Source organism: Chiloscyllium plagiosum, chromosome 15 (genome assembly GCF_004010195.1).
Source record: "Chiloscyllium plagiosum isolate BGI_BamShark_2017 chromosome 15, ASM401019v2, whole genome shotgun sequence".
NCBI classification, from domain to species: Eukaryota; Metazoa; Chordata; class Chondrichthyes; order Orectolobiformes; family Hemiscylliidae; genus Chiloscyllium; species Chiloscyllium plagiosum.
The window spans coordinates 8,441,408-8,458,847 of record NC_057724.1 but is presented as its reverse complement, the minus strand read 5'-3'; the positions used below and the strand labels follow the sequence as shown (position 1 = coordinate 8,458,847).

At 42.3% G+C, this 17,440-nt stretch overlaps 1 pseudogene; it reads left to right on the top strand.

Annotated features, from left to right (window-relative positions):
- The window catches only part of LOC122557085, an 80,048-nt pseudogene extending 69,516 nt beyond the window's left edge, over window positions 1–10,532 (top strand).
- Window positions 10,533–17,440: the final 6,908 nt, after the last annotated feature.

The following is a 17,440-nucleotide window of genomic DNA, read 5'->3' as shown; positions in this document are numbered from 1 at the left end:
TGAAGCAGACTGGGATCACGGATAGTTCGGTCAGGATCTCAGTGAAGCAGACTGGGATCACGGATAGTTAGGTCAGGATCACAGTGCAGCAGACTGGGATCACGGATAGTTAGGTCAGGATCACAGTGCAGCAGACTGGGATCACGGATAGTTAGGTCAGGATCACAGTGCAGCAGACTGGGATCACGGATAGTTAGGTCAGGATCACAGTGCAGCAGACTGGGATCACGGATAGTTAGGTCAGGATCACAGTGCAGCAGACTGGGATCACGGATAGTTAGGTCAGGATCACAGTGCAGCAGACTGGGATCACGGATAGTTAGGTCAGGATCACAGTGCAGCAGACTGGGATCACGGATAGTTAGGTCAGGATCACAGTGCAGCAGACTGGGATCACGGATAGTTAGGTCAGGATCACAGTGCAGCAGACTGGGATCACGGATAGTTAGGTCAGGATCACAGTGCAGCAGACTGGGATCACGGATAGTTAGGTCAGGATCACGGTGAAGCAGACTGGGATCACATTTAATTAGGTCAGGATCACAGTGAACCAGACTGGGATCACGGATAGTTAGTCTCCTCCGACCTATCACCTTCACCTTGACCTCTTTCCACCTATCACATTTCCAACGCCCCTCCTCCAAGTCCCTCCTCCCTACCTTTTATCTTCTCCTGCTGAACACTCTCTGCTCATTCCTGAAGAAGGGCATGTGCCCGAAACGTCGAATCTTCTGTTCCCTAGATGCTGCCTGACCTGCTGTGCTGTTCCAGCAATAAAGTTTCAGCTTTGATCTCCAGCGTCTGCAGACCTCACTTTCTCCTTGAACTTCAACAGTAAACAAGCTGCCCTAAAGACAGGACAGAGCAAGTGATGGTATCTGTCTTCTTCCTTGTTGTTCACAGGGACAAACAGATTCATCAAGGACATTGAGATGATGATTGGGGAAAGGAATTGGCTCTTCTGGCTGTGGTGGAGAATGTGTTGGATTCTGATCTCTCCGTGTTTGCTGGTGGTAAGAAGCTGTTACACATTATTTTGATTTAAACTGAAAATACCCAATCTCTCATTCTGTTTCTGATTTAGTTTTGTATCTTATCCACATTCAGGCAGTCTTAATCTGGGGTCCTTGACAACATTTGCCCCACTAAGATATGGATCTGTTGAATACCCTGTCTGGTCAATAGCATTGGACTGGTGTATGGCCATCTTCTGTATTATGTGGATCCCCATCGTGTCCAAGCTAAGGGCACAATCTTGTGGCAGGTGAGGGATAGCTTTGAAATCTTTTAAAGATTAAGGAACAGAAAACATAAAGTTAGGTTTTGGATCATGATAGATGCAATGCAAAACATATTGTTTCAAAGTCAAAATGTCTTTTTGTTGTACTTTCACTTATGCTCAGTTCAGTCCACCGTGATACCATCTTGGTTCAGACACTAAAGCTGGAGTGGACTGGAAGTAGTGTCTGTGAACGTTTGAATATACAACTAAAAGAAAGTGGATCGTTTAGCTCAGTTGGTTGGATGGTGAGTTGGTGATGCTGAGTGATGCCAATCCCTGTGCCAGCTGAGGTTACTGTGATGAACTCTCCTTCTGGAACTCTCCCCTTGATCCTCAGGTTAAACCACCATCAATCACCTCGCTCTCTGTTGAGAGAGCAGCCCTGTGGTCTGATAGGACTATGGTTACTTCGATGTTACAAAAAAACATAATTTATCACATTTATGCAATTAAATCAAAGATAGGTTTTAAAATAATAAAAGAATTGCACAATTGGAACACATCACAAATATGAACACATCAGTGTGTTGCAATACCTTGGAAAATGCAGGTCACCTTAATTTAACAAATATAAACAAAAGGTCCACTAAACTCTATATTTTGTATTACAGTTCATGGATCACAGATTGTTAGGTTGATTTCATTAAATTCTCAATCAATTCACACACTACTTATACACCTTACAAAGTAGGAGTTTGGACTGTCTCAAAATCTATCTCTCAGTTTCAGAATGGTGTCTTCTGCATTGCAGATCTTTACGTTTGTCTGGTTGTGATAACAAGTAGTGGCATTAGGAGGTGGGATTCAGTAGTTTTCGAATAAAGTCCACGTGGAACATTTCCTGGTTTTAGTACAGGTTTGTCAAGATCAATCTCATATTTTGTTTCTTTATGCTTTCAATGATAGAAAAGGCAGGGAGACAGTGAGATTTGAGGAAGGAATTCCAAAGTTCCGTAATTCAGCAACTGAGGGGCCAACTACTAATGGTCAAACTATTTAGACAGCAAGGGTTCAAAATGCTCGATTTGGACGACCACACATGTCACAGAGATTTCCAGGAAAGGGTGAGCCAAGGCCATGGAAAGATTTGGAAACAAGCAGCAGAATGTTAAAATTGAGTACTTGCTTAAGCAGGAGCCAATATGAATTGGTGAAAAAGGAATGATCGATGATCAGGACTTGATGTAATTAAGAGCACAGATTTGAATTATTAAGTTCACAGAGGGTAGGATTTGGGAGGTCAGCTGAGTTGTTATTTGAATAGGAGAAAGTGAGGACAGCAGATGCTGGAGGTCAGAGTCAAGAGTGTGGTGCTGGAAAAGCACAGCTGGTCAGGCAGCATCCAAGGAGCGGAGAATTAATGTTTCGGGCTAACGCCGTGATGAAGGGCTTCAGCCAAAAATGTCGATTCTCCTGCTCCTTGGCTGCAGCCTGACCTGCTGTGCTTTTCCAACACCACACTCTCGACTTGTTATTTGAATAGTCAAGTGGCAATGGCATGACTGAATGGGTGTGGATTTCTGCAACAGAGGATTTCTGTAACTGCAGAGGAGTCGAACCAAATTATGCAGGTAAAAATATATGGTTTTAGTGGTGTTATGGAAATGTTGTCAGAAGCTCATTTCAGCATCAAATACAAATCGTCACAAGTAAGGTGGTAAAGAAGGCATATGGCGTGCTTGCCGTTATTGCTCAGAGAACTGAGTACATGAATCAGGAGGTCATGTTACAGCTTTATAAGACTTTGCTTAGGCTGCACGATGACTATTGCATTTAATTCTAGTCGCCACATTACAAGAAGGATGTGGAGGCTTTGGAGAGGGTGTAGAAGAGGTTTACCAGGATGAGGCTTGGATTAGAGGGTATGAGCTCTAAGGAGAGGCTAGAAAAACTCAAGTTGTTTTCTCTGGAGCGGCTGAGAGGAGACTTGATAGAAGCCTACAAAATTATGAGATGTATAGATAGGATTGACAGTCAGAATCTTTTTCATCCCACAGTTCAAAAATACTAAGAAACAAGCATTTAAGGTGAGAGGGCGAAAGTTCAAAGGAGATGAGGGGCAAGTTTTTTTACACATAGAGTGGTAGGAGTCTGGAACAGGCTGCCGGGGTGGTGGTGGAGGCAGATATGGTAAGGGCATTTAGGAACTTTTAATTAAAGACATGAATATGCAAGGAATGAAGGGATGTGAACCAAAAGCAGGCAGAAGAAAATAGTTTAATTTGGCATCAAGTTCGGTACAATATTGTGGACTGAAGGATTCGTTTCTGGACCGTACTGTTTTATATAAGACCAAGGTTATGATTTGTCTGTCTCAACTACACAAAGTTCACAGAATCACTGAGTTGTTATGATGCAGAAAGAAGCCATTCAGCCCACCATGCCTGTACCAGCCCTCTGAATGTGCAGAAGGCCTTAGTATTCTTCTCCCGGCTTTTTCCCATAACCCTGGACCATTATTCCCATTTCAGTGATTATCCAATGCTGTCTCTAGTACACCGACTGATTCTGCAATAAAAGATCAAAACAATGGCACTTTTAAAAGGAGGATGACAGACAAAAGCAGTGACCACAGGGTCAGAGAAAGAAACCTACACTGCTGTCTGACACAGCAGTGAATCTGCACAGTCACTGCGTTTGCTGTTTGAGTTCATGTATCTCTGGACGTTAGAGTGCATTTAGGAAAATTTAACAAACAGTGAAATTCACAGCTGACCTTAGAGGAACCTGTGTGGGTGAGCTCACAGCACAGGAACAGATATGTGCATAGTTTGTACTTGTAATCTTGCTGTAAGTCTACAGTAGTGAATAGAGTGGACTCTTTCTTAATTATATCTTTTATTGAGATCGGTCTGTTGATTAAATTTTAAAAATATAAACCGTAGGTACTAAGTTAGCGTGGAGCAGTGTTTTTTTTAAGAGCAAAAAGATGGTGCTATTTTCTGGGTCTGTAGATTGTGAAGGAGCAACGATGACCTTTAGTTGAGTGATATACTCTTCCTATCAGATGTGGGAGTTTAGGGAGCATTTCCATGTTACTGATGGTTATGTCTGCAGGCAGTGTCTTTGATTGTGAATCCTATCAGATCGCATAGTTCGGTTGGACCAGCAGTTAGAAGCAATAAGGACTTTACAAGAGCTAGGGAATATGACGGGTGGCAGTTATAGGAAGCGAGAAAAGCCGCAGAAACATTCAGGTAGATGGGTTAACTCCAGGAAAATTAGGAGGGGTAGGCAGGTAGTACAGGATCTTGTGTGGCTGTCCCCATCTCAAACAAGTATGCTGTTTTGGAAAATGTAAGGGGTGATTGACTTTCTGGGGTATGTAGCACGAACAGCCAAATTTCTGGTACCGAGACTGGCTCTCAATGTAATGAGAGGTACGTCAGGTTCCAAGAGATCAATTGTGAGAGGGGACTTTCTAGTCAGAGGCACAGACAGACGCTTCTGGGGCCAGCAGTGAAAAATCAGAATGGTGTGTTGCCAGGATCAAGGATATGTTGGAGAGGGTGCAGAATGTTCTCAAGGGGGAGAGGGACAGCAGGAGGTCATTGTACACTTTGGAACTAATGATATAGGAAGGGAAAAGGATGAGATTCTAAAGGGACAATATCAAAGCTTAAGCAGGAATTTAAGAGGAGGTTCTCTAGGGTAGCAATATGTGGAATAGCCCTGATACTACAAGCTAATGAGGGTATGAATAGAAGGAAAGAGCAGATGAATGTGTGTCTGAAGAGATGGTGCAGGGGGAGAAGGGTTTACATTAATGGATCAATGAAATCTCTTCTGGGGTAGAAGTGACCTCCACAAGAAGGATGGATTGCACCTGAATTGGAAGGGGACGAATATACTGGCAGGGAAAATTGCTCAAGCTGCTCAGGAGGATTTAAACTAGTAAGGTGGGGGGGAGGGGGTGAATAGTGGGACCTAGGGAAATAGTGAAGAAAAAGATCAATTTGAGATTGGTTGGGAAAGGTAACCACTCAAAGCAGGCAAGAACAAAGCAGAAAACAAGAACAGGTTGGACTGATAAATTAATTATTTCAATTTAAGAGACCTAACAGGGAAGGCAGATGAACTCAGGGCGTGGTTAGGAACATGGGACTGGGACGTCATTGCAATTACAGAGATGTGGCTCAGAGATGGACAGGATTGGCAGCTTAATGTTCCAGGATACAAATGCTATAGGAATGATAGAAAGGGGGGGCAAGAGAGGAGGGGGAGTGGCATTTTTGATAAAGGATAGCATAACTGCTCTACTGAGGCAGGATATTCCTGGGAGTATATCCAGGGACGTTATTTGGGTGGAACTGAGAAATAAGAAAGGGATGATCACCTTATTGGGATTGTATTATAAACCCCACCAATAGTGGGAAATTAAGAAACAAATTTGTAAGGAGATCTCAGCTATCTGTAAGAATAATAGAGTTGGTATGGTAGGGGATTTTAACCTTCCAAACATAGACTGGGACTGCCATCGTATTAAGGGTTTCGATGGAGAGGAATTTGTTAGTGTGCTCAAGAAAATCTTCTGATTCAAATCTTCTGGATGTACTGACTAGAGAGGTGCAAAACTTGACCTACTCTTGGGAAATATGCAGGGCAGGTGACTGAGGTGTCAGTGGGGGAGCGACCATAATTCTATTCGTTTTAAAATAGTGATGGAAAAGAATAGACTGAATCTAAAAGTTGAAGTTCTAAATTGGAGAAAGGCCAATTTTGACGGTATTAGACAAGAACTTTCAAAAGCTGATCGGGGGCAGATGTTCGCAGGTAAAGGTACAGCTGGAAAATGGGAAGTCTTCAGAAATGAGATAATGAGAATCCAGAAACAGTATATTCCTGTTAGGGTGAAATGAAAGGTTGGTAGGTATAGGGAATGCTGATGACTACAGATGTTAAGGTTTTGGTTATGAAGAAGAAGAAAGCATATGTCAGGTATTGACAGCAGAGTTCGAAGGAATCCTTAGAAGAGTATAGAGGCAGTAGGAGTATACTTAAGAGGGAAATCAGGAGGGCAAAAAGGGGACATGAGATAGCAATGACAAATAGGTTTAAGAAAAATCCAAAGGGATTTTATAAATACATTAAGGACAAAAGGGTAACTAGGGAGACAATAGGGCCCCTCAAAGATCAGCAAGGAGGCCTAAGTGTGGAGCCGCAGGAGATGGGGGAGATACTAAACAAGTATTTTGCATCAGTGTTTACTGTGAAGAAGGACATGGAAGATATAGAATGTCGGGAAATAGATGGTGACAAATGTCCATATTGAAGAGGAGGTGGTACTGGATGTCTTGAAATGTATAAAAGTGGATAAATCCCCAGGATCTAATCAAGTCTACCTAAGAACTCTGTGGGAAGCTAGAGAAATGATTGCTAAGATATTTGTGTCATCGATAGTCACAGGTGAGGTGCCGGAAGACTGGTTAACGTGGTGCCACTATTTAAGAAAGGTGGTAAGGACAAGCCACGGAACTATAGATCAGTGAGCCTGACATCGGTGGTGGGCAAGTTGTTGGAGGGAATCCTGAGGGACAAGATTTATATGTATTTGGAAAGGCAAGGACTGATTAGGGATAATTATAATGGTTTTTTACATGGAAATCATGTCTCACAAACTTGATTGAATTTTTTGAAGAAGTAACAAAGCAGATTGATGAGGGCAGAGCGGTGGATGTGATCTATATGGACTTCAATAATGTGTACAACAAGGTTCCTCATGGAATACTGATTAGCAAGGTTAGATCTCATGGAATACAGGGAGAACTAGCTATTTGGATACAGAACTGGCTCAAAGGTAGAAGACAAAGGGTGGTGATGGAGAGTTGCTTTTCAGACTGGAGGATCGGTGCTTTTTGTCATTTATGTTTTGGTAAGGCAAATCAGAGCAGGACTTGTACACTTGTTGGGAAGGTCCTGCGGGGGGGGGGGGGGGAGGGGGGTTGCTGAACAAAGAGACCTTGAGGTACAGGTTCATAGTTCCTTGGGCGTGGAGTCACAATTAGATTGGATAGTGAAGAAGGTGTCTGGCATGCTTTCCTTTATTGGTCACAGCATTGAATATAGGAGTTTGGAGGTCATGTTGAGGCTGTCCAGGACATTAGTTAGGCCACTTTTGGAATATCGTATGCAATTCTGGTTTCCCTCCTATTGGAAGGATGTTGTGAAACTTGAAAGGGTTCAGAAAAAAATTACTATGATGTTGCCAGGGTTGAAGAATTGAGTTTCAGGGAGAGGCTGAATAGGCTGGGGCTGTTTTCCCTTGAGCGTTGGAGGCTGAGGGGTGACCTTCTTGAGGTTTATAAATCATGAGGGGCTTGGATAGGGTAAATAGACAAGGTTTTTTCCCTGGAGTGGGAGAGTCCAGAACTAGACAGCACAGGTTTAGGGTGAGAGGGGAAAAATTTAAAAGGGATGTAAGGGGTAACTTTTTCATGCAGAGAGTAGTGTGTGTTTTGAATGAGCTGCCAGAGGAAGTGGCAGAGGCTGGTACAATTGCAACATTTAAAAGGCATCTGGATGTGTCTATGAATAGGAAGGGTTTCGAGGGATATGGACCAAATGCTGGCAAATGGGACTAGATTAGGTTGGGATATCTGACCAGCATGGACAATTGGACTGAAGAGTCTGTTTCTGTGCTGTACATCTCTATGACTCTATTTGCTACTTTTGCAAATCACTCAAAACATCAAGGACTAAACAGCACAGATTTAATGAGATTGAGCTAATTGTTCCTGTTTGCTCTGCCCAGACCTCCCATTATTTTGTGAACTTTAGTGAAATCCCCCTTAGCCTTTTCCTCTCCATGGAGTGAAATTCCAAATTCTCTAATCAAAACCTGACAGTTAATTGTCAATCAGCATTAGTGGGTGCATTCTCCACAGCAACATCTCTGCCAATCAGAGTTCATTTAGCAACCACTCAATAGTCTCCTTTCAGGTGACAGAATTTACTTTTCACCTTGAATTGGTTGGGATTCTTACAAAATATCCCAATAAATGCAGGACAAAAGGATTTGACAAAATGTGTCTTTTCTCAACAATAATCTAAAGGATTATTTGATAGACTATTCTGTAATCCTTATCATTGATGCTAGTCAGTCTACATCATTTGCTTCTCTGCAAGTATTTCTAATGTAAACAGTGTTTGGTTTTCGGTTTTGCCCAATTCACCAAGAATTTCTGTCTTTAGTTTCTTAACTCAGCTCACACTGTGGTATCTCTTCCCAATGAAGAGCTGCTCTGTGACATCATTACAGGGTACTAAAGCCCGAATGCAATAGTTAAGAGATTGGTCTTTGAGGTTGTTGTAAACAGCAGGTTCTTACAGTCCTGCACTAGCAGGCAAGAAAACCCATACAGTCCCCTCGATTGCCATCCCATGCTTGTGTCCGTCCTACAACATTATAAGGTGTAGGCAAAGCCTAGAGCATCAGTTAATATTCCCCTGCAATTGTGGGCTTTCGTGGTAAGGGGAGAACAGGAAGGCTCGGAAAAGGAGATGGCTGCCTGTATCAATGAGACCAGGTCAGTTGCCAGCTCAAAGTCCCAGCCTATCCAGATATTCATTGCATTCCTGACCTCACTGTTGAGTCTCCCTACTCTCCCTGGACCTTCGCTCCCATTTCCTGTCATGTGACCTCACTACTGGCTCCCCCTGTGGAGCACCAGCACTTTGGTTCTGGGGGTTGCTTCTGGTGCCAGCAGTGACCATTATTCCCTGTGGCACTGCTGGGGCAAAAGGGTCAGTCAATCAGATTGGCAGGCAGTTTTGTTCAAGGAAAATGCACTAAATGGAGGATAAAAATCCCATATCCAACAATTTGATGCTCTGAGCAGCTTGAAGTGACTCTGGCACAGCCATAACCTGCAGGAATATATTCCCCACCAAGTCTTCGGGTTGTCGGACAGGAAACCTTGCTATCCGAAAAATCTTGGTCATTGTCTTTACAATCTGTAGGTTATATGACTGACTACTGGTGGCTCATGTTTCCCGTCTTCCACCTTAAGTGAACCCATGCTTCTCCATAGCACTGTGGCTTAAACCACACCAGGCCTTGTTCATCTGCCAGCCCTGTCCTTGTTGATCACTATGAGACGCTAATCCAACATCATACTTTTAAAATTTTCACCCCTGTATCATCGAGCAAATCCTCTCTCTCGTACCCTCCTCCAACTGTGTGAACCATCAAAATACCTGCACTCCTACAATGCTGACATTTGTTGCAACACTCACCATTTCACTCACTCCCCCATTGGTAACTGTGAATTCAGCAGGGTTAACCCTAAACATTGTAATTGCCTCCCTAAACCTCTTCATCTCACTCTATCTTTGACCTTTAACACTTAATGAATTGCACTAAGGTCATTTCACAGACAATCAGTTTGATGCAATGTCCATTTCTTTCAGTGTGTCTCACTGCCAGTGCACAACAGGATCAATTGTAGTGTCTGGATGGGAGGATAATCTTTGTCATGAAATATTGTTTGCCATAGTGTGAATTATCAGGTATCGGAATAAACTGCAGAATAATCTGATTGGGAACCAGATTTCTTTTCCACTTAACAGCGGGTGAAAATCCAACAGAAATGATCAAACATTTTACTTTTCCATTCACAGAAAATATCTGGTGCTTGCACATCAGCTCCTGATTGGGGTCCCTACTTGAAACAACACAGAGGGGAAAGATACAGGAAGAAGCTGGACTCTACAGAAGACCCAAACTGTGTGCACCTTCTGGTCATTCCTGAGAAGTGACAACTCAAAGGAAAATTCCTGTTCAATTGGGAAACATTGGTCCTGAAATTCCACAGCCATTCTGGAGTACAATCAGTGTCACTTCATTGAGTGCTCCCTTGATCAGTCAGCTCCTCAGCCAAGACTCAGGTATAAGGTTTGCTGAAGTTTCCTGTGCCCACTATAAACATGGGCATCAATTTGGGGCAGGATGGGGCTGAGAATTACTGAGCATTCAAGTTCCTGCATCATGAATGTTCAGTCATGTTCCTCCCTGGGTCCTGGTGATAATACACAGGATTCCAGTCCCTGTACATTGTGGACAGGAGCTCCTGCTCTCACAGCCCCCACATACAGTCTGCACTGCCTGGGTTCCCATCAATTAACTACAGGATGAGGGGAGATTTGATGCAGAGGGATCTGATGCAAACTGATATTAGTCATAGAAGGTGAAGAAAGGGTTGATGCTGAGGATTACATTAAGAACTGCCATATTGATATCATCGTTCTGATTTTGGTGGAAGAATAGTAGCTTGATTAATAAAACCTACCACTGAAATCCTCTTTACAGACTCTGTGACAATATCTACCATATCAGTGGAATATGTACTTATTGCTAACATGTAATGAATGATACATTGGTTAAGACAAGGGCCTGTGTTGTTGGAGAACCAAGTGTTTTTCCTCGACCACACTCGATAAAATGAGCCCTGCAAATCCTTGCCAGGAAGGATATGTTGGCAGTGAACTTGCCTTGACGGTCTGATAGTATGAGCAATCTCTAACATGATGAGCAGTGGTGCAGGTTCTGGTGAGCTTTGAAGGTATCTTCAGGTATAGCTTTAAGAAGATAAACTTGTGGCAATTTTTGACAAGACAGAATCAACAGAGTGAGATTCATCTGGTAGAACACATTAAAGTGATTGGGATTGTCTTTAACCCGACATGCAACACTGAAGAGAATGGGAAATGTCTACTGGGCAGCACGGTGGCTCAGTGGCTAGCACTGCTGCCTCACAGTGCGAGGGACCTGGGTTCAATTCCTGCGTCGGGCAACTGTCTGTGTGGAGTTTGCACATTCTCCCTGTGTCTGCGTGGGTTTCCTCCGGGTGCTCCAGTTTCCCCTCACAGTCCAAAGATGTGCAGGTTAGGAGAATTGGCCTTGCTAAATTGCCCGTAGTGTGAGGTGCATTAGTCAGGGCTGAATGTAGGGGAATGGGTCTGGGTGGGTTGCTCTTTGGAGGGTCAGTGTGGACTTGTTGGGCTGAAGGGCCTGTTTCCACACTGTACTGAATCTAATCCAATCTAAAAGAAGTGGGACCCATTCATTACACTTGCAAACAAGGTGTGAATCATCTATTTTGACAACATAAGCATGAGAAAATCCTCCTGCACAGCTATACACAGTAACAGCATTGTTATACAGCAACGTACAAATCCTTTAAAATAAGGAGACATTGAGATTTTGTATCATTAAATGAAAAGGAAGCTAAATAATCATATCAGGAAGACAAGGCAGCAGTAATAGTACTGTCGGCAAGATGTCATTTCAGAAATGGGCCAAATAATACATAAAATTGGACACCTTGCCAATAAACATTCTTAAGATATTGATTTTGCCTCCAAACTAGACACTTAATCAGAAACCGAACAAATACACTTTTATATTCAATGACCTAATGTACCAAGTTGCTCATAAAAGTTGCATCAGATACACTTGATGAAATTCTGCAAGGTTTTAAAAATCACTGTCTAATAAATTAAATTCTTGAAAACACAATATTTATCAGGTGTTCAGCATCCAGAGAAATCTATGAGTAATTTATTTAGTGATCTCTACATAGTAGTGGAAAAATATGACTATGAAGCCTTGAAATCACTCTTCATTGGAGATAGAATTATTGTTGGATGACTGGTAAGTCTTTTTCAGTTTTATTATGGTCCAAAGAAAATTTTCGAGAAAGCCATTTAGATGGTGAGAGAAGCAAAAATCTAGAAGCAAAACAGATCAACATAAGACAGGAGGATCAACCTTACCACAAGATATCAGCAGATTCTCTTCAGCTCCTGTGGTTCAAAAATCCTAAAGACAGTAGAATAACCAGTAGAGAGGTTTGGCCAGACAGCAGATACTAGGAGTGAGTGTCAATGCATTGGAGAAAGCAAACCTCACAGGCACAGACAGTATTCTCTTCCTACTTTTCCCTTTGAGCATTTTAGTCCTAAGAACTATATCTGACTTCTTCTTGAATACACTGAATGGTTTGATTTCAATCACTGTCAGTGGCAAAGAATTCCATAGGCTCACACTCTCTGGGTGAAGAAGTTTTTCTTCATCTAATTTCTAAATGACCTCGTCTGTATTCTCAGATTGTGAGCCCTGGTTCTGGATTTCTTGGTCATTGGGAACATCCTTCCTGAATCTACCCTGTCTAATCCTGTAGCATTTTATAGGTTTCTATTAGATATCCACTCAGCCTTCTAAACGATGGTGAATATAGCCCTTATCAATCCACTTTCTCTTCATATATCAGTCCTGTCATCCCAGGAATAGTCTAGTTGCAGTCTTTGTTGCAGTCCCTCCATAATTATTGCAGCAATCCATGAATCAGTCTATGAACCCATCCTTCTATGAATACGTCTATGAATTCACCTGTCAGTGAATCTGACCATCTGATCATGAATCCATCCAACTGTCCACCAATTTATCAAGTCCATCTGCCTGGAAATTTGGCCCACTTTCTGAGAATCAATCAGTACATCATTTCATGCACCTATCTGCGAATCCATCCTTAAATCTGTGTTTCCCTCCACGAATCCAGCTGTCTATCCATTCACACATCTTTCCATCGTATATCTGCCCATAAATCCATCACATCATTGTTCTGTCTGTGTGTGAATTCATCCATCGATCTGTTCATCTGTGACACTATTCATCCATGAATCTACCCATGAATCCATCCATCATCCCATACAGTTTTGATGCGGATGGTCAAAGTACCAATTTATCTGACTGGCTTAGCAGAAACCACCCGATCACACAACTGAAACCGGGCTGTTTAAGCTCTTTTTACATATGCAGTTTTGACTTCTGATATCAATTGCTGTTTTACAAGAACTGTAATTCCAAACTTTAGCAGTGAGAAAGCCTTTTCTCCATCTCTATTTCTCCCAAAAGTCTCTTTGCAAACTTAGTCGGCCATGGTGGACTAATTCTCTGAGCATGCCAAATACCACTGTACTCTTAATTGCCATCCACCTGTATTCCAACTCAGAAAAAGAATTGCAGTAAGATTAACCAAATGAAGATTCCCAATTTGGTTCTTGACCAATTGGACTCTAAGTCATGTGAACTTTTATCAATACTTTTTATGAAATTCAATTTGCAACTTTTTTTTTCTTTCTCTATCCTTCTTCACTGTATTTGTGTGTGTGAATGAAATAGCAGAGTTTGTTCCTCCATGTTTTGCATGTTTTATTAATAAACCCCATCTTAAGGATTTTGCTGTGGGTTTATTTCCAAGATTGAAACTCAAAAAATAAAGGTACAGTTTGGGCAGTGTGTTGTGGCCTACTTCAAAACAGGACAAAAAGGGAAATCATTACCTCAACGATACCTGTCTCCAAATCAAGAGGGGAAAAGCAACCATAATTTTAATTCACTCCCATTCCTCCATAACCTTTTGATCTTCAAGTTTTCCATTTATTTAGTGTACACTCATACATGCACACAGCATACTTCTCCTGACTGCCTCTTCTGACAGCTTACTTATCCCATTCTCACAAGCTTTGATCCTGCTCTCCTTGGATCATTGGATTGGATCATACCCTCTGACCATCTCCCCATTCAGGGTCCTCCTTGCCAATTTATTCCCATAGAGTTAATCACTCTGGCAAATCCCTGCTGGGTCACTTAGCACAAAACTGGCCATTCACAAACAGTTGCTTCTTCTGTTCTATATCAGTACCCCTTACGTTACTGTCCATTTACTCTATGACCTCCTCAAAACTTGCTACATGTTTGGTCAAACAAACTTTTCCCTTTGACATTCAAGCCAACTATTCACAGCTACTCTATATGTCCTGCTCTTCTTTCTCTACTAAGGATTCCATTATTTATTCTTGCACTGATGCAAACAGATTGATTTATCATTGCTTGAAAGGGGTCAGGAAAGATTTACAAGGATGTTGCCAGGGTTGGAGGGTTTGAGCTACAGGGAAAGGCTGAATAGGCTGGGGCTGCTTTTCCTGGAGTGTCAAAGGCGGAGGGGTGACCTTCTAGAGATTTATAAAATCACGAGGGGCATGGATAGGATAAATAGACAAGGTCTTTTCTCTGGGTTGAGGGAGTTCATGACTAGAGGGCATAGGTTTAGGGTGAGAGGGGAAAGATATAAAAGAGACCGAAAGGACAACTTTTCATACGGAGGATGGTGTGGGTATGGAATGAGCTGCCAGAGGTAGTGGTGGAGGCGGATACAGTTATAGCATTTAAAAGGCATCTGGATGGGTATCTAAATAGGAAGGGTTTAGAGGGATATGGGCCAAGTGTTGGTAAATGGGATAGATGAGGTTAGGATATCTGGGCGGCATGGACGAGTTGGACCGAGTCTGTTTTCGTGCTGTATATCTCTATGATTCTATGACATGCTATGTTATAAATATAGGCATTATTTTAGCTATCAACTGGATCTCTGGCACAACTCCATTTCTGAATGAATTATTAAAAATGAGTAATGCCTTGTCCCGAGATTACTTCAAAATATATGGATGCAATTAATCTAAACTGGAATTGGAAAGGGACCTATATCCTGTTGGGGACATTTGCTAGTGCTACTCAGGAGGTGTAAGACCCATAAAGGATTTGTTTGGGTGGATAGATGGGTTGGGGGTGGGGGGAGGTTTTGGGCATGCAAAGAGGCACTGAGAAAAGAGATAAGGTGAAGGCTGGTATGGTTGAGAGGAGGAGCAACTCAAATAGTCAAGGCAGGCATGAGTAAGGCAGAGAACAAGGTCAGACTGATGAATGAGACTACATTTATTTCAAAGCAAAAGGCCTGACAGGTAAAGCAGATGACCTTGGGCATGGTTGGGGACATGGGAATAGGATATCATAGCTATTACAGAGACACAGTTCCATGAAGGGCAGGGCTGGCAGCTTAGTGTTCCAGGGTATAGATGCCATAGGAAGGATAGAAAGGAGGACAAGAAAGGAAGGGAAGTGGTGCTGTAGTTCAGGCTAAAATTTCAGGTGTACATAGGGAGAGTATTCCTGGGAGTACACCCAGTGAAGTTATTTGGGCGGAACAGTTTATTGGGATTTTACTACGGGCACCACAATAGTCAGCGGGAAATTGAGAAGGAAATTTGTATGGAGGTCTCAGATATCTTTAACAATCATAGGGTTTTCCTGGGGAGTGTCGCTGTGCTGTACATCTCTGACTCTAGATTACGAGTTTTATCCTCCCTGAGCTTGATTGGTTTATTCAATATATTCAGTTTTAAAATAAAATATTAAATGCATTTTTTGTTTTGCTCATCTCATAGTTTTCTGTTTACCTGGACTATCTCCCCACTAAAAACCAAAACAAAACTATTTTACATTTCAGCCACCTCTCTATTATTCCCTGTGGTATTATCATGTCTATCATTTAATGGTTCTATTTCCTTAACAACATGATTTACTTTTATTGATGAGTTAATATAGTTATTTCTTCTATACTTCTGAAACTTTCTGTCAATTGTTCTCTTACCTTTTCTGTTCAAAATAACTAATTGTAGTTTTTCCAAATCCATGACTCTCTCTAAAGGCTGAACATTCTTGCTGAAATGTAAGGCCCAAAATTGAATGGAACATTCCATGGAAAGCCGAAAGAATAATCTATATATTTGCGATTTTTGAGAAGGTTTGTAGCTCAGGTTGTGGTTCACATTTTAAGTTTGCTCGCTGAGCTGGTAGGTTTGTTCTCAGACGTTTTGTCACCATTCTGGGTAACATCATCAGTGAGCCTCCGTTGAAGCGCTGGTGTTCTGTCCCACTTTCTATTTGTGTGTCTTGGTCTGTTGTGCTGGGTGATATTACTTCTGGCTCTTTTTCTAGGAGGTTGGTAAATAGGGTCCAAATTGATTTGTTTATTGATGGAGTTCTGGTTTAAATATCAGGCCTCGAGGAATTCCCATGCCTGCCACAACTTAGCCTGTCTTAAGATGGATGTGTTATCTCAGTCAAAGTGGTGTCCTTCTTCGTCTGCGTGTAAGGATACTAGTGATAACTGGTCATGTATTTTGGTGGCTAGTTGCTGCTCATGTATCCTGGTGGCTAGTTACCTGCCTGTCTATCTGATGTAGTGTTTGTTACAGTCCTTGCAGGGTATTTTGTTGGCTGTTGGTACAGGTCCTTTAGGTTCATCAGCAGTTGTTTCAGTGTGTTGGTAAGTTTATGGGCTATCATGATGCCAAGGGGTCGAAGTAGTCTGGTTGTCGTCTCCGAGATGTCTTTGATGTATGATCGTGTGGCTAGAGTCTCTGGGCATATTGTATCTTCGTGTTTGGGCTTGTTTGAGAATCGATGGACTGTGCTTATTGGGGAAGCATTGTTCTTGAATAGGTTAAATGGGTGTTTTTCTTCTGCTGCCTGTAGTTTCAGGGTGCTGCAGTGCATTGTAGCTCATTTACATCCTGATGCAGCTCCCTTTGTGGGTGTTGGGATGATTGCTCCTGTCATTGAGTACAGGAGAAGAGAAGAGAAAGAGGAAGAGAACAACAACAGACTCCCCTTCCTCGATGTCAAAGTGGAATGAACAGTCAATGGAGAACTGCAGATCAGCACCTACAGGAAATCAACACACACAGACCAGATACTCAACCAAAGGAGCAATCATCCCAACACCCACAAAGGGAGCTGCATCAGGACATTATTTAAATGAGCCACAACACCCTGCAGTACCCCAGAACTACAGGCATCAGAAGGAAAACACCCATACAACCTATTCAAGAACGATGGGTACCCGATAAGCACAGTCTGCGAGTTCTCAAACAACAAACCCAAACAAGAAGACACGACACACTCAAAGACTCTAGCCACATGACCATACATCAAAGACATCTCGGAGATGACAGCCAGACCCCTTGGCATCATGATGGCCCACAAAACTACCAAAACACTGAAACAGCTATTGATGAACCTAAAGGACCTGTACCAACAGCCAGAAAAATGAATGTCATATACAAAATACCCTGCAAGGACTGTAACAAACACTACATCGGATAGACAGGCAGGAAATTAGCCACCAGGATACATGAGCAGCAGCTGGCCTTACACACAGATGATGAAGGACACCACTTTGACTGCTACAACACATCCATTCTAGGACAGGTTGAACAAAGACATGCATGGGAATTCCTTGAGACCTGGCATTCAAA